Source organism: Aulonocara stuartgranti (assembly GCF_965226115.1).
Source record: "Aulonocara stuartgranti genome assembly, chromosome: 3".
NCBI classification, from domain to species: domain Eukaryota; kingdom Metazoa; phylum Chordata; class Actinopteri; order Cichliformes; family Cichlidae; genus Aulonocara; species Aulonocara stuartgranti.
This window is the reverse complement of record NC_138941.1, coordinates 34,158,887-34,177,778: the sequence shown is the minus strand read 5'-3', so window position 1 is coordinate 34,177,778 and position 18,892 is coordinate 34,158,887. Positions and strand designations below refer to the sequence as shown.

General features: G+C 39.1%; 1 protein-coding gene across 3 annotated transcripts in view; it reads left to right on the top strand.

Annotated features, from left to right (window-relative positions):
* The window catches only part of LOC309701946 (uncharacterized protein), a gene marked incomplete at its 5' end in the record, with an annotated part of 106,523 nt that overhangs the window by 71,032 nt on the left and 16,599 nt on the right, over nt 1-18,892 (top strand). The window contains one exon of one of the 3 annotated variants that reach the window (XR_014275317.1): nt 18,496-18,557. The exons of the other annotated variants lie outside the window; for them this stretch is intronic. The remainder of the gene's footprint in view (nt 1-18,495; nt 18,558-18,892) is intronic. 3 annotated transcript variants of the gene reach the window in all.

Here is an 18,892-nt window from a genome sequence, read left to right as displayed (position 1 = left end):
CAACTAGGGGTGGGTTCTTATAATCGATTCATCGATTAAAATCGATTCTGGCTTGGATAACGTAAAATCGATTCATTAAAATCCTGAATCGATTTTTTTAATATAAATTTATTTTGCCCAAAATGCCAGAATCTCAGGTGAAATCTCACAAAATTTCAAGAACCACCAAACAGTTAAGACAGTAAATGAGAGCAGGAACACGGATTCTGCACAAAGACTTAAACACACAGCGGGACCCGCGGATCAGAATCAGTTAGATGTCGCTTTTCTCACAGTCGGGGCTGAAAGCCGACAGCTCGCTGACTCTGATCTGTCGGCGGGTCCGCGCTTTGTGTTCACGCCCTTTATGCGCCGATTCTAAAGCTGTTAGTTTGATCTCTCTCCAAACAATATTGACCGAACCAGCAGCAAAAGAAGATCCAAACGCTTCACATAAACATCGTCATGAATTCACTCAGACTTTTACTGTTTTGCTTCCACTGCGATGCACAGCTCTCTCTCTGTACTTCAAGAACAGTTTCCCTTTCTTCATTATTCGCTTGCTTGTTACGCACAAGTCTACTGTTGTTTACAGGCTGTCGGCCGCTGTTTTTTCCCTTTTACATTCTTCCGAAAAGAAAACCTCATTTCTGCTGTTCAATACTGAACAAATTTAAACTTTTTAAAATTATTCAAAATGCAAAACGCTGTGTCTGTAATAAAACCGCTGTAACTTCAGAGGTAATGTTGATTAATTAATGGTTTTCTTTCGTTTTTGATGTACTGCAGAATATTTTTATAAAATCCCAGGCCAGGAAAATCACCTTCATGTTTTTCTGTGTTTTATCCTCAGCTACTTTGACACAAAGGCCTCTGCTGTGATGCTCACACCTGTGATAAAGTCTTGCGTGTGTCAGCTTCCTTTTTATTGATACAAAAATATGTAAATGTACTGATCTGAATTATAATATTTCTGACTGTCAAAATTTCCCAGATTTAAATCGAATCGAATTAAATCGAATCGTGGATCGAATCGATTCGGGGCCTTGTGAATCGGAATTGAATCGATTCTAGAAATCAGTGACGATACCCAGCCCTAGTCGCAACCCAAGACAGATGAATGCAATTAAAGACGGCAGGTTGTCAGCTTTCAGCAGAGTGCTATTCACTGCTATACAATAAACACCGTACGCTGTATGAACAGTAACAAGGTTTTGTAAGAAATAACAACTTGGATTGGGGGGAGAGAACAGGCGAAAGCACATGAAAGGAGAACTTTTGCGAAGGTTATCTTCAGATCTGTCCCATATTATGGAAAAGAAAAGCATACCTTTCTCGACACTTTATACATAACACCGGCAATAAAAAGCAGGTACGTCAGCAAGAAAAGGACCGATTCCGTAGAGTCCAGGTGGGAGCAAATGAGAGGAGGGGGCAGATACTAAGAAAAGAGATGGTGGTGGAAACTGTTAATGAATGGCTATTGGAAACTCTGGGCGGACACTGTGTTGAAATGCTTACTCGTCTGTGATTAATGACTACTAGGCTGCCGTAATAGGTACCACTGGGACCTCAGACACTGGCACCTTTTTATAGAATAGCCCCAGAAGAAAAAAAAGATGAAGTCCCCATTACAGTGCTTCTTTAAGTAAAACAAAGAAAGAAAGGAAGGAAAAAAGCTCCACTGTTGCCCTAGAAGCTATAGTAATATCATAATGTAGCTTTTCTCCACCCAGCAAAATGCTTTGTCAAATCAACTGAAAAAAATTTATCACATGAAACACCTGATTCTTTTTTTTTTTCAGTGCTCAGCATCCCTGAGCAACTGCAAATGTGGACAGCTGCATTTTTCCGGTGTGCACGGGTGAAGAACATCATTAAAAATTGATTCTGGGGTTATAAATGGAGCGGTGATTACGAAGACGCACGCCGCAGACGATTTGATCCCGAGGTGAAGAAAATCTAAACTTCAAATCTGTCTGAAGAGCATCAGAATTAAAGATTTGACGTAAGATAAAAGGAAACTTTGACGTCCTTGCAGTCGTTTTAATAGCGCTAAAAGGGTCTTTGTGTAATCTGTCTAAGATTCACACACTGAATCGGAAAATGACACTTGTATGTGTATGACCACAGTGCATGCAATGGTCAATAAATTATTCACAACTCTTTTGTTCTACACATTACCTAATCCTCGGAGTAAGGAACAGAGTGCATCTTGGGTTCCTATTACAATCCATTTGACTTTAAAACAACTTTGACTGCATGTGTGTGTTCAGGCCACAGAGTAACGCTATATCTCGGCTGCTTCGTGCAAATAAGCATTTGTCTTTGCACGCTCCAAAAGCACTTTAACAAAATATATAAATTTCCAAAATTAATCTTAGTGTTTTCAACATTCAGTCAGGCGCAGCAATCCAGAAATGAATTAATCGCCCCGACTCGATTGCCTTGTTTGCATTTTTCAAGGTTGTATTGAACTGATTACATGTCTGCAGGGTTGGTTAGGGAAAAAATATTAGTTAACAAATGAACACAAGATGTTTTGTTGATTTTGTTTTGTTCAAGTGCTTGAAATGGGGAGATGAATATTTAAGTTTGTAATACAGTTGGTATTGAGTTTCAATTTGTGCCATCTCCATGGCGCTGCACGGTACTCGTGTATAAATGTTCTGTATATTTCTGTGTGATGATTAATGTCTATAAATTGCATTATCAGTAAAATGAGTTTTAGCAGTTAAGGCAGTGTGACAAGTTGGAACATTGAGGCAACACAGCAGTCGAATAAAAGTTTGTGGAGAAAAACACAAATTGCACTAAAATAGAAAAAGGGGAGATTTTGAGTGAAATGTGACTGAAATATATTAAATCGAAAGTTTATTTACTCAAATTATTATTTATTAAGGAAAATGTGCTCTCTATACAGCACTTTGATTTAATGAGTCTCTCTCTATCCCACCTTTCTCCACGGCGTGAACTGCATGTATCACAGGCAAGTAAATTTCATGTGACAGGAATCCCTTAAATGTTTTACACTGTACTTATGTAACAAAATTACAAGGAAAAATTTACATGTAATCTAATTAATTAAAGCTTGCATATGGGCATAAATATGTTTTGAGTAACTCTCATTCTTTGTGTACATGTAAAGGTTGACGTGAGTTTCTTGGACCTATAAATGACTATTTTCAGAGGAAAGGGTGGAGTTAGATGCTAATATATTTGGTAAACAAGTTTGGTATCCAGCACAGAGACACACATAATATATCTACTAATTTCTGCTAAGTGATGAACAAATAAAGATCTTGTGCTCATTGCCTGCGTCGATAGTTTGTCTGCATTAGGATGGTGCGATTTCCTCTGTATTCCAGTCATCCTATCCACCACACGGGTTATTGTTAATTCATCATATGTGGTGGCTCCTGGGTTGCTATAGTACTGCTAACCAAGACAAAAACACGTGGTTAAAAAAGAAAGAAAGAAAGGGAGATGGGATAAATGAGTATGTCTAGAATTGTATTCTGATTTAAAAATCAAACCCATAGTCAGAAATGTCCTAAAATGATGTTAATTGGCAAGCTATTGTAGCTTTGCCCATTGTTGATCCCCGGCATTAGCACAAACCTTTGGGTGGGTTTTCGTGACCTGTGTCATGTTTGCTTCCCAATGCTGTTAAGTCATTTTAGCATTAAGCCTCAAATGACCATTAAATAAAGTGCAGGTTTTTGACACGTGCTTCAACATCGTCTCTCGGCCCCAGAGAATCCCGCTTGGTTTCGGTACAAATGTGCATATATAGATGAAAACAGTGGGGTGGACATGGTAATTTCTCTCTAGGAGGAGTTTGACTGTTTGACTTTGCAGTAATGCTCTTTTTTATTAGAGTAACAAACAGCATTAATGGTCATTTTTTTATCTTTGATTTTTAACAAATTTGTTGACTGCAATTTCCTTCATAAAACAAGCCATAACTTTTTTTAAAATTCATATATTGCTCACCTGTCCACTTTTCAAGCAGCAATCTTGTTGAGTCCATCAAAGAAATCAAAAACCAAAAACCAACAAACATATAAAAATAAAAGTGGAACGTAGCCACTGTGATGTTGACTATTGATTTTAGACTAAATTCTGAAGCTTATAGAAGGAGCTGTGTTCGATGGTAAGGTATTTTTATTATGTCATTTACGCTAGCTTAAACGAGGCAGGAAGCTAGCTTAGGTTAGCCTAGCTTCCTTCCTTAATGGTGTGCGAAGAAGAAATGAAAAACCTAACAGCATTACACCATAATACTAGAATTAGTCGATACTGTATTGGACTCCTTTGATTTTGATGATTTTCTGAATGTGTTTGAATTTGGTAAAGTTTACATAAGTGTGATAATGTAATCAGCAGGAGCAATTTCTAATGATTAGGCTGACAGTGTACTCACTGAAGTTTATATTCAGATAAACCTATGTGCTTAAATGATCTAATATTTTCTTGTTCAGGAGGAATGAAATCAATCGCATCTGAAATATAGCTAATAACTCAGCACTGGACAGAAAAATTAATAACCTCTATATGTATTCTGGGGTTTATTTTTCTCAGCAAACTCACTCACACAGCGGATTTTTTAAATCTGTAAAACAGTTTCATGTGACCCGTTTTCCTTTGGGACTTTTGGTTTTGCAGACTTCAGCATTTACTCATAACCAAGACAAACAATAGGAAAACCTACAAAAGTAGGTGAGAAATCTATCATCTATGACAAGATTTTTTTAAAAGTGCCCCTTTCATGCTTTTTCTTATTTTTCCTCAGTTATATAATGTTAATAGGAATGTTTATATTGAGCATAGTCAAATATTCAAACAATGCGGAAATACTTACATGGGTAAATATAGGTAAATAGTTATGCCTGCAAAGATATTATTCCATTTCTTTCTGTTTTTGTTGGAATTGTGTAACAACACAACACACTGGAAAATAAATGTATTAATGAGTCCTAAGGTAACGATTGCATCATATATATATAATAATAATAACGTCAGAAAGTAATCATGCCATGAGGAGCTTGGAGAGTTTGGTGGCAGAACAAGCAACACTATATTTGCAATGTTACATTGCAGATATAACAGGTCCAGGTCCTTCTCGGATTTTTGCATAGGAAAGTGAATGAAAATAGAATTTAGAAAATAGAACCTAGCCCAGAAACTAAGTATTGTGTAATTTAAAGTTACAGTTTTTTTCGCACTGACTGCATAGTTTGTGAAATCTGCACACAGACGCCACACTGGGATTGGTTTTAGTTAAATTGAATGAAAAATTGGACCAAACTGAAATGTAGAGATCAGTCTGTGAAATGTTTCTTCCAAGCCAAACACTTTCTGTCAGATGTAACAGCACAGCATTATCTATACACAATCAGAATCGCCCGGCTACATCCTCTCTTCCCCAGTTTACTCTTATATGACATAATCCCTCTTTGTTCTCCTTTAACACTGAAAGCCAACCTGCTCACAATCTCTTTTGAAAAAGTCTCTTTTCATGGGGTTGGTACAGAAGAGAATAAAAAGATTTGGCTCTGAGATTAATTGAAGAGGGACCTTTACAAGAAATGAGAGAGGGACAGTGTGATTGTCCCAAACCTTAGCCAGATAATAGTGTCTTGGCTATAGGGATCCCTCTGGAGGTGTCTCTAAGCCTCAAACAATGAAAGAAAAATAACCTTGCAATAGCCCATGCTGACACTGGGCCCACCCAACACAGATTGGTACCATTGTGCCACAAAAGCAATCTTAATTAGATTTGACGTCACTATCCTGCCGATTGTATTGATTTAGGTCTGAGGTTTATCTCTGGAGATCGCAATTTGTAAAGCACACTTGCAGTTTAAGGTTTTCCAACCATGTCCAATCAACACTTTTTTTAAAAAGGAATTTCTGCTTCTCTGATAAATAGGTGAGCTACATGTAGCCATCTGTCTGTCCATGGATAAAACTAAACTGACAAATAAGAACAGATCAGCTGTGTTTACGACATTAAAACCTAATTGGAATATTGTTCTTTTTCCCTATAGGAATTGTTTCAAACCTGAACAGTGTGGGTGTTAAATTGAAGGTGTACTTATTCTTTTCGACCTTTTTCACACATTTTCTACCTATTTTTGATTAATTTCAATAAATTGTCAAATAGTGTCCATAGTGGGCGACGTCTAGGTGACTCCACACCTGTGTTTTTCCATTCAAAGTTGGCCCAGTGCACAAGTTAACTAAATGCTGGCTAAGCACCTCAGTTACCAGATAGATCTGAAATTACTCTCAAAAGACGTGGCATGATTACAAATGAACACCTAAAAAAAACAAAAGTAAATAAGTCAGGTAAATGTGTTTGATGTCAGTAGGTTTTATAAACTTTATCTCTGTCCTAGCTTATAGTTTCTCTGGGCACATTTTGTACAGACAGCTAGTGCACATACAAAGAGTTCTCCACAAAAGATTCTGAAGAGCCAGTACAGGCCCTGGACCTGGATACAGAATTGTTGGGCCTCTTCATTGTGTTTCCCCATGAAATTAAAATGAATATAATGATTTTTAAGGTAGGGGAGATACATAAATGCAAAGATAATTTTAGTTCATTGCTAGGTGGTTTCTAGGCAACAAGACTGTATTGTCTTATAAAATTCAGCTCTTTGAGATGTTACTGTCATGAAATTAAAATCACAGGAATCTGTGATTCAAGTGCATAAAGGGACACAAAGACAATGTCAATTAGCCCGTTGCTAGGTGGTTGCCTTGCAGCTTGTTGGGAACATAATATGCATAAGTCTTAATATAAATGAACGATGCTGCCATTAAACACAAAAAACTGTCCTTTCACAGTATAAGGTGTTGCAGATGCAAAAATATTAAAATCAGGTCATTTTAGCCCATTGCTAATTGGTTGCTAGGCAACAATATGACGCTGTCATATTTTGTGACATAGATGAGAACCTATAGTGGTCTGTCTGCTATGTTTGGTTTCTTAAGTCCTGATTGTTTAGGACGAGTTGGAATCCAAAAACAACAATAAGGGCAAACAGAGATTTGATGTATTTGTGTAAGAAATCACATGTGTGTGACTGTTAAACACCTTTTATGTCAGTCTAGACAGCCCTCTTGTCTCTCCAGCAAAATGAAAAAAATGCAATATGAAAACACAATTTTGCATGAAATGAAGCCATAAAACAGATAATGTCAAACAAGGACAAACATAGAGTGTGAGGAATTTTTAGTGGGTAAGGATATGCCACGTTTGTTGAGAAGTCTTCTCCTTTTAAAATGTAATTTAAAAAAAATAATAATAATTTTAAATAATTTGAAAATTATTGCATTCTGTTTCTATTAATAATATTGTTTGTTTAAACCTCATTGATTATCAGTCTGCTTGTCCTCAAACCAGCAGATGAAGCAAACTCTTTTAAGTGTTGTATTGGGAACACTGGGGTGTATGGTGTGACTGTGTGTCAGTCGCAAATAGTTTACATGGCTCCTGGGTCAGGTGGGAGAGCCCCCTGGTAATATTTGCTTACAAGCCTCAGGGAGGTCGGCACCGGCTCTGATTCCATCTTCACCAGCCCTCCCAGCTTCACTGAAACCATCTCTCACCGCTCTAAGGTCCTGTCATACATTCTTTATGATGGGCTGATAACCAGGCACGGGATTGGTCAGGAATTCAGCTGGGAGGGGAAGGGGGAGACAAATGCAATGCTGTCAATATATCATGGGAGACAGGGACAGATTTGATGATCGAGGCCTGACTGAGACAGGTTTAAGCAGCAGCATCAGCAACCTGTTTGTGTCTGCCGTGATCTTGACAGATAAGCAATCTGCCTGCAACATCACCTCAACCCTGACAGGATGCGATTCAGCTTCAACTAGACATGAAAAGATAGTTCTCCTTTAGAGTGGACTGGTACAAGCAGAATTAATTTAAAAACCGTTAAAGGGAACTTGGCTGAAACCACAAATACCAAAATTCTGTGCACTTGTGATTGAATCTGCCAGCAAAGACATGTATCTATCTATATTTGGCTCAAAACAGGATTCACATTTTGTTTATGTCCTGTTCTAAGTAATTCATACAATACAGCACTGTAAATGTTTGCAGACTGAGCGCCACATTATCAGTCATCAAAGCAGACGGGAAGCTCATGCACAGGTCCCTGTGCCCAACAAGAGCTCCTCTTAGTAAAGTAAAAAAGGCAGCTGCAGCCTGGCTAATGGCAGCTGTATGCTAATGTCGTTTTCTGAGTCAGCAAATGCAGGCAGGTTCATGGCCGCCCGCCACGGCTCTTCTGTATGTCATCCCCTCCAATAATTTGAGGAGGAATCATCATGGAGGAAGAAGTTGATTTTGCTTGGCTGGAAAGAATTTTTGCACACGCTTGCAAGAGGGTGTGCTGCAAAATAACTAGAGGGGTTACCCAACAGTAACATTTGAAGAGCTTAGAAAATACATTTGAGTGTTTGATTTTTAAATTCTGAACATGGATATTCCACTTTAATTGAAATACAAGGCCCTTGGCATTATTAACCTTCTCAAGGCAGGCGTTGCCGATTTGCAACAGTTAAAAACTAACAACCTGATTACCCCACATACATATTTTATGAGTTTTTTTTACTCAGAAGTACCACTGCAAGACTTGGTTGTGCATTAGCAACAAAAAGTTTAATTTGAGCCTGAGATGGTTAAAAGAAATTGATATGACAAGCGCGGCGCTCATATCCTACGAATAATTGAAATGGTTCATTATTACAGCAAAATCCTAGTGAATACAGAATTTTAGCAATAAGTATAAGCTTAATCTGAATTCCCATAAGTAGTGACCTAAAAATCACTTGTGTTACAGCAGCTTCCTTTGAAAGAGATCTGCAAAGAAAGTTGAATAGTACCTACCAAAGTTCCTCACCCAAATACAAGTTGGCTAGCTGCTAGCTAGTTTAGAGTGTGCTAAAAGCTGCAGTTCCTTAAGTGGCCCCTTAAGGTGGAGTCCAAGAGCAAGAAGCTGATAACCTAGCACAACAAGCTCCAGCTCTCTAAAGACAATCTGTTAAATCCCAAAATAATGGTGTCCAAAGTGCAAATGTTGAGACTTCAAAATGCCAGCCAGAAACCAGTGGGTGATGTCACGGTGTCTGTGGCCTCCTGTTGGGGTGCAGCTGAATAGACAAACACTTTACTGCTAAGAGGTTTTGAGAAATTAATCAGCTTCATTATTTCAGGTGACCTGACTTAATGAACTCACAAGGAGAGCTACCACACTCTAATCAGTTTCCAAAGTAGTATAATATGATGCTTACAGTACGGGACTGTAATGCGTATATACATTAAATACATTAAATGACATTGCAATAGAAGTATTGTAACTTTTCAAAGTAAGTTTCACACCAAGTTACTGTAATTTAATTCACAATTTCACACCTACATCTCTAAAGGATAGACATGAGCAGATTGCAATCTTGTTTCCTGTTTAGTAATCAGTAACAATGAAAATGAATGAACTTCTAATTGTTATGGCACATCCTTAAATGTGTGTAAATCTTGCTTTGGGGTTGCACACATGGACTCCATGGGCAACCATATAAAGCTGCAGGTTTTTAATAACAGATGGAAGACTCCTAGAGTCAGCTGGTGGTCTTGATTCTGCTTTTTATTTGTTTAACTTTCAAACCCCTCATATACTTTATTAATATACTCTGCATGTCACTCAGTTTCTGTGTTATAGAACATCCAAATTATCACCCTGGGAGTGCTGTTGAACCAAGACATATTGTTCCCTTTGCATTAACTCTCTGACAAATTCACAAACGGATGCCCTTCTTTCTCAAATGCTGACAGCTGTTGTTATAATAAATGAAACATTATTCATGTCCAGGACCTAATTACACAAATTATGTGATGAAATAGACCATTATCGAGCAGAGCAAGAGATGGAGCGGCACTCATTTGAGAATGAAATACTGTACCTGCACATACTGTACTTCATATTCAAGGGTCTCATTTTCTATTACCCTTTCTCTCTCTTTTGTCTGACTGTGAAACTTCGTGCCTACACATGCACATATATACTATACAAAGCTGCTTTCCATCTCACTTTTGTTCCTCATAATGCAGCTTCTACAAATAAATGAAAAGCAGGTGAATGAAATTCCGAATGCTCTCATTAATCACCAGCCAATGTACATACATCTACATGTGCACACATGCACACTGTGATATGTAAATGTGCACAGATGCTCTTGCATAACATTTGCAAGTCATTCCTTAAAATGAATTACTATCTGAAAATGGAGCACTCCTCCAGCAGGTGCACTCAGTCCTGTCAGTGCGTGCCATGGGTAGTTGTGGTTGCATGTTAAAGGTGGGGAAAAGTTGCTCTTAATGGCCTCTAGAAGTCACCCAAATAGTGCACTAGGAAATGACAGATCTTTTTCTGGCCGGATTCTATTAAAAACACAAGTGCCTGCTGGCTCCCTGGCATTTCTCCTCAGGCTCCGAGCCGTCAGGGATTCCGGCCCTTGAGCTCTATTCCTGCGCCTGACAGGGAAATGACACTGTGTCAATCAATAGATGGTGCAGAGATTCTCTGGAAAGCAGGGTCCTTGCACAGTTGTGCAGTCCACAAGATGGCACAGCAATCCCTAACCATCCCAGGTCCTGTGAATATATCCCCCACCCCCCTTTTTTTCCCAGTCCCGTTTGATCTGTTCAGAGAGTTTGTTTTCATGTAAAATGATTGTGGCTGATATGACTTAACATGCATTTTTACTAAATGGAAGGACCTGTCAGCATGAAGCACATTTGACGGTTTAATGATGTCAGCCACTTCCTTGATTCCTTGATTTAACATAAGAGCACCAAAATGGCGCGTTACAAGCGTCGTAAAGACAATGTGGGCTCTCGCTATTGTCGTACTTTGTTGTTAAAGTATCTTAAAACCCAAACACACTGCAGAGATGAAGCGTCTTTAAACAAAAGATTTACTCTGCCTTGTTTTGATGTGTGAATAAACCGATTAGTTCAGCAGAGATAATGTCATTGTTATCGATCTCCTTCGTGTTTATGCTAATTACAAATCCATAAATCTTTACAATCGGATTTAGCCAGTGATGGAATTAATCGTAAGCTATTCCGCTGGCTTTTCCCTTCATTCCTCCTCGGGTTAGTTGATGTCTTATGGATTTAATGCTGTTAATGATGGATTTGGTTGGCAGAGTTTGCAAAAGAGAAATGCAGAAGAGAACTTTTTTCGTGGAACTATGTTGAATGTATCCATTTTTCATTATCGCTGACACCCTGCAGTTGTTTTTGCATGTAAGAGGGATGCATTATTCAATCATGAAGCAGCTAAATATAAACAGATTAAATTTTGAATGTTTGTCAAAGCAGTTCTCAGAGGGAACTGTCAGCGTAACCCAGTTTTAAATGCCTCTCTTGTGCAATCATTTCATCTCATTACACAATAGGACTGTGATAAAGAGGGGCACTGACTCTTCACTATATTCCTTTTTTATTTTTATTTTGATGTATTCTCTGCCTGACAATGGAGTTTTTCCTATTGTGTGGCCCCTTTCATACATAATTACCATATTAACAGGTAAAGCAATATCTACTGGGTGAGGTAATGCAGCACTTTTGCTTGTTTCATTGAGGGAAAACCACCTCATATTCTACATTTGTTTCTTTGACTTATAAGCTTTCAGTGCTTGATATAAAAAAATCCAAAAAAACGTAGCTGCAGTGCATTAATAACCATGGATCTGAATGGACTCTTTTCAAAAAATATCTGGTTGATGATATTTGACTTTCATGAACTCAAATGTCAACATCTTTTGGGTGAAATTCAGGTGGCCTTGTTCTCGTACTCATTTAGTGTCAAGATGCATCAGTCAAGCATATTTTCAGACCAGACCAGAATTTCGCAAATAGCCCGATCCCGTATAGAAATCACTGCCTTGTCATAACAGTTTTAGAAAGGGACTGAAAAGTCTTCTTCGTTAATTAAAATATAATGAGTGGTGCATACTCGTACTTAGCTGAAAAACCACTTTCCATCCAAATTCCCTAACAGAGTATTTCACATGCAGAAGAAGAAATCGAAAGGTAAGACTGGGACTAGTGATAGTTTTTCCTACACAGAAAGTGTGTACTTTATTGTACTTTATTGAGCCCCGTGGGGAAATTGCTCTCTGCATTTAACCCATTCACTCAGTGAAGCAGTGGGCAGCCATTGGGTGCCCGGGGAGCAGTGTGTAGGGACGGTACCTTGCTCAGGGGTACCTCAGGGTAGCTGTTAAGGGGAATCGAACCCCCGACCTTCCGATCATGGGGCAACCACTCTACCTACTGAGCTATCCCTGCCCCGCAGAAGGGAGACCTGAATGTTTTCCATAGTCAGGTCAAACTCCCGACAAGTGCAAACTTGACCAATGGGGAACAAATAGCTGCTGTTCATTTGAGAATGACAAATATAACACCTTTCCCCTGCCGCGGTAATGGATTTTTCCTTGTAGCTCTGACAACTCGCCATTGACCTTGACATTGAGCAACTGCCCGTGGGGGGTCAGTTTCCCCCCGTTCCTCTCTGTAAACCAAAGCTCTATCAAGGAAATGTTAAAAGTAAGGTTTGTTTTGACTGCTTTGTCATGTGACTTGATTGACGATGAGCATGAACGCAGTTGCGAAACATAAGTATAATGGACTGGAAAAGGTGAGAATGATTCATTGCTAGGATTGAGTGCTGACACTGAAGTCTCAACACACAAAAGCACAAAAAAACTTCAGTTGGATGGTTCAAGGCGCCTAGGTATGGTATAACTGCTTTTATTGTGTTCCTAGTCGTTATCGCATCTAACACATGTAGACACTTTATTATGAGGGTTTATGGGTTTTGAAAATAGACGCTGCTGTCCTTGGCACAAGTAAATCCTCTGCTTTGTCTTTTAATTATTTCAAGTTTATTTCATTTGCTAAAGCAGATCCAAATATATCTTCAAGAGTGGTTACACAATGCAGAAAACAGAAAAAACAAGGAAAGAAAACAAAGACAACCTTAACCTCATGTCAGGATCACAGCGTGCGTTAACTTTAGAATGACTTCATTAACACTCATTTTGCAGCTTTTGCAGCATCATAATGTAATCCAACCACATAAACAACATTAAAATCAACTCTAGCAAATTAAGAATGAACCAGTTTTCATCGAAATACATGAAAGTTTAGCACAACAGCTTCTCCTCTCGTTTACTCCATCCGCCGCTCATGTGCTAAATCCCAAATGATTGCATTTATCCTGCACCGCAGTGGGCTGTTGAACGCATCTCAGGGTAACAATAGGGGGGGGAGGACAAACAGGCTGATGACCTGACATGTACTAGCTGAGATTGTAAAAGACAAATGAGAGCAGGATGGCGGGTGGATGATGGTCCTGCTCAGACAACAAGGTATTTGAAGTGTTAGAGGCACGGACATTAAGGGCAGACATGAGGTAAGCTGCAAAAGCAAGAGAGGAGGGAAAAAAAATCATCATTATGGCTCGTACCCTCATACACACAATCCATTTTTAAAAAGAAAAAAAAAAGATCATTAAAATTCAAAAGATTATTTTTCCTGCTGTTAACCACTTTTGGGTTTTGGAACACGCTATTACAGTCAAACCGAGCAACGTGCAAGATCACAGTCCACAGCCACCGATGTTTATGCCAAATAATGTTGTCTTAACAATTATCCATGTACGTCACCGTTTGGCAGGTTTCGCTTTTGGGAAGCAGCCCATTATTAGTTACATTTGCTTAATTTTGCATTTCTGGAGCCATGAACAGGACAGTCAGACAGAATAAGAACACAAATTCTTCCCATCCTCTTGCAGCGAGCAGATTTGGTACATAGACAGTAACAAGGACACATCTGCCTGTTATGACAATGGAAAGTTTTACAAGGCTACACTAATGTGCCACTCATTAGCAGGGCAGCAGGACAAAAAACTGTCCAGCTTTCCTCATGGCATCAGCACAACTGCCTGCTTCACTCCCAAAACTGTGACAAATACGGGGCATTTCGTAATGCATGCCATTTCCACACCTGTGCAAAAGTCTGTCACAGGCCTAAGTGACAGTTACAGGCGTAGATTATGCTTTCTTAGCAGCAAGTAATAAAAATAAAAACTTCAAAAGGTTTACATACATTAGTCTAATGCAGTGGTGTAATGAAGTTTTAGGTGCATACTTAGGCACTCACACTTTCAATCTACAGTATTTGTCCTTGTCATCAGGCTTGATAAAAGTCACACACTGCACGGATGCGTCCTATATGGTTTGCAGAGGTACAGAGAAGCTATCGATATTTTCAAAGGCAATGTAAAGCTGCTGCAAAACGAACACAAGTGCAAATTCAGCAGATGCTACATCACATTCAATTAAGAGGACACTACGGTGGCGGCATGTGCGGTTGAACATGTCGCAGTATTGATTTCGCATCAAGGGGGGAAACATTGTAATGCTTCGCCATATACCTGTCACGCCCTGTGTTGATAAGGAGCAAGATATTTAACATGCCTTGCTTGCCTTTTCCATTAGTGCCTCGTATATTGTCCCTGCTAAATGGTAGAACAAGACAAGCTTTGGCTCAGAGTGGAATAGCAGTAAACTTTCCATTACGCTGTACCTCATAAATCCTCTTGTTTCAGTCTGCAAACATTAGATATGTGACCTGCAATCAATGGCATAACAAAATTACGAATGCTTAAGCCCCTTTCCTCAATTTTGCCTCCCCCTCCCGATAACCTCACATATATCAGCTGATCGGCTCCCTGCGTTTAAAATGTTGTGGCCTCCAGCCACCTCTTTGGCCACAGCGAAGTACAGTAAACCAGCTATGAGCGGTAATTTGTCTCTATCATCAGCCTTCTGTAACAGACAAACTGGATGCATTGGTGTGAAGCCCGGCAAAGGGAAAAACTCAACAGCCGGTATTATCATGCATTAAGATGGATCGTCAAATGACAGCAGAAGCAAAAAGCTACATCTATCTTTTTATGAATAACCTTGCCTGTTTCAAATTGGTGTGAGCTTTGGGGACAGTTTGTATGTATGTGTTGTCTGTGTACACACAAATCAATCTGTAGCCAAAAGCGCTTCCTTCGCCAAGCTCTTTGTTCTTCATAACGACAGTATGTGTCTTGAAATGTGTCAAAAACGGGATAAATTCAAAGATCCGTCCATCTCCACAGCAGTCATTATTAACCAGCAATCCACTGTCTTTGATTTCAGACTTGCATTGATTAAAATATTATGTATTTTGCATGAGACCCTTTCTAAGACAAACCTTTTTTTTTTTTAACATTGAAACTGGGTCATCACTAGAATCCGTCACACCATGCCACGAATTGAAGATGACTACAGATAAAACTCTCCAAAAAAAAAAGTTTTGAAGGTTTTTAAATCTACCTTTCACATTTGGTTGAGAAGACATTTCCGTTTAAAGTATGAGTTGTGCATTTTAACTCTAGGTTTGTCTTTTCTTAAATCCTATATTCATCTTTAAATCGTTGAAGACTTGAAGAGAAAAGATCAAATGACTGCAGCTCTAAAGAGCGGAACAACACAAAGCAGTCGCATCAGAAGACACAGTAACTGAAATGTCACTCTAGTAATGATGCAATGGACAAAGTGACAGGCTAACCAAGCTTTAATATCATAATGCGACATGACGCAGCAGTCTGAACTAAAACGATTAAGTCTCACTACCTTCAAACTGGGAAGCATAACATAGTACTGAGCTCAGAAGAATTGGAATTTAAAATGTCCAGTGAGCAAGATTAGCAAACACAGGGGCACATTTGCCACTGTATGAACTTTATTATCATTTATTCTTATTTAAAAGTAACTGGTTTCTTATTTTGCAACTAGCTTCAAGCAATTGGGAAGGCCAACCAGTTGCCCAGAAGTTCAAGGTGTTACACACTCAACTTTCAATTGAAAGCCAATTGCAGAGGTGGCCTGACGGGAGGCAAACAATTATGTACCAACTTAGTCTGACTGGAATCACTCTCAAAGAGCTTTGCAAAGAACTGCAATACTTGATGTTTAATTTATAAATTTGATCATTTTGAGTTTGATGACATTAAAACAAAAGTTTTAAAACAGACTGGAAAAGTGATATGTAGCCTACTAAAAGAAAAAACTGGAGGAATAAGTTTGCAACTAAATAGGCTAATTGGCAACAGGTTCATAAAATGATTGGGTATAAAAAGAACATCTAAGAGTCACATAGTTAAGTAATGATTACTGAGATTACTCAATCCACAAAAAAACAAAATACTGCATCTACAAATTGTGGAACAGTTTCACGATAATTCTCAACGTAAAATTGTCAAGAAAATCTCATCATCTACAGTACACGATATCATCAAAAGAAGTGACCGTCTTAGAAATGATTGTGAGCAGACTTTACTGTCCTATCCGTAAATGCTTATTACAGCTCTGTCATGCAAAACAGGAGCCACATGTGAACATGAGCCAGACATTCAGCTGTTTTCTCTGGACCTGTTTAAAATCAACTGAGGCAAAATAGAAAACTGTTCTGTGATCAGAAAAATGGACATTTGAAATTCTGCTGCATCATCCAGACTAAAGGGGAGAGGGACCATCCAACCTGTTGTCAGACTGCCAGAAACATCTCTGCATCTTTGATGGTATGTCTGTGGAACTGGAAACTTGAACTGGACTGTCACCATCAATACCAAAAGGTAGATACAGATTTTAGAGTGGTCCAGGTAAAGGCCTTTCATTAATCATAAGTCAAAAAAATGTCAAGAAAACCCAGGACTGCTGATATTGAATCATAGACTTTTTGAGATGTGTTGCAGCCATCAAATTAAAAAAATAGTTTTCTTAAAATTGCATGTTTTCTCAGTTAAAAATTTGGGCTTTATGGCATTATGAGATTTGCAGATCATTACATTCTGTTTTTTTAATCTTCTTTTTACGGTTTTGCGTTTTCAGAAATTGGGTTTATGAATTTTTTCGTGGTTTCTACAGTTAAATCCCTGTCCTGCAGCACCTAGATCTCTATTTGTGGATGACTTTCTTTCAGATCTATGAGGTTCTGGCTGGATTCTGACTTCGTACGTAGACAAATCAACCCCGTTCAGAAGCAACGTGATAGCAGACTGACTCCAGCTTCCTGTCGCTTTATCACCATCTTGATAGGAGCTTACTGCAAGTGGTTGCAGACCTGGTCTCACCTTCGAAGCAATCATTTTAAAGGCAACAGGATCACAGCTCTTTGCACAAGGTCACAATAATTTTGGTTATGCCAGAGTCTCCAAGTGCTGTTTTCACTTGTGTGACTGTAGCACAAAGCAGTGTTTCCCAACCTTTTGGAGCTACGGTACACCACCAAACAAAAATGTCTCAAAAAGCACCAGGCATAGAGGAATTGGCTCGGTTTGTTCCCAATATACCTTTTTTGCTTTCTTCTGACCACTACTCATGCTAGGGCCTTCCTGGGCTGGAATTTTCTCCAGGACCCAGGTCAGATTGACTACTTTTTCTTTTCAAATATTTATCTATTGCTATTACGCGCTGTGTCATCTCACAGCATGACCATCATGTAAGTTCTTCTTTGTCTTCTTCTGTTTTACTGGAAGTTGGCAACCCATTTAATTAGAGCAGGTAGTTGTACTGCCCTCTAGTGGAAGAGAATGTAATTGTTCTGCCCGTTACTCACGCCGATCGCTTAGAGTACTAATTAGGTGGAACCAGATAATCTTCCATGGCACACCTGATCATTTCTCACAGCACACCTATGTGCCGCGGCACAGTGGTTGGGAAAAGCTGGCATAAAGCAAACCAGTGCTGCTAAATAAATCTGCAAAGCCACCTTAGACCAGCTTTAAAACAACAAAAAACCTTCCCTGTCATGTAAAGCTTCTGGTACTGTACTGCTCACCCTGGTCTCAGTGGGGATAGTTGGTGAAGAGGTCAGAGAGTGAATTAACACTTCAAAGAGCCAAACGTACTCCTGACAGACAAAAAATGAGCATCTGTACCCGGATATAGGAGGTCTTTTTAGGTCATTGCATCTCCACAACGGATACTCAGCATTTAAGGAAACAGCTAAAAAAAACAGTGTGATGTGTCACCTTTCCAATAAAGATGGCGATCAGCTTAATTTGTCTAATGAAGGCTCATCTCATCTACGTAACACAATGCAAGAGTCAGTGAGCAAGTCTCTGTTTGGTTTCTGTGACTGTGCATGTGACAGAGACCCACTGAATATAAGTGGGGGATAGTTTTAGCCTGTTGGAGCTTCTGTGCCCACCATTCATATTATTATTATTATCCTTCATTTCTATCCTCAATTTCCAACGCCTTTCACCACGTCTCACCAGTTGCTCACCAGAGAGACGATCATGAATGTGATTAAGGGAGAATGATATGAAGGAATTGATTGTCTGCTGCGCAGCACTCAGTGTTTCTGCTCCTCGTTCGCTCGTCTAGTGATGGAGGCCCGGCAGTATTGAGTGAAGCCAATCCCCTGTGTTGCCTGAGTGGATCACGGGGTAAGCTCTTAATTACTCTGAGGGGCAGTTCTGTGGCATTACGAGCTGTGTAAACACACACAAACACCCACACACAAACAAGAATTGAGGACTCACTGAGCTGAGAGGATGAAAAGCATCCCACACACTCGATGATAAACAAAGTAAAAATTTCAGATAAAACATCTTTGACAGCATGCCTCGACTTTTGAGCGACAGCAGAGGCTGTTCTCTTCTCACGAAGTGTAAAAAAAAAAAAAAAACACGTAAAAAATCAGGAGTTTGAGAAAGCTGTGGAAAATATAAAGGTCAAGTTAGGTGAATGAAAACAAAAATGACTGGGAAGACAGCACACC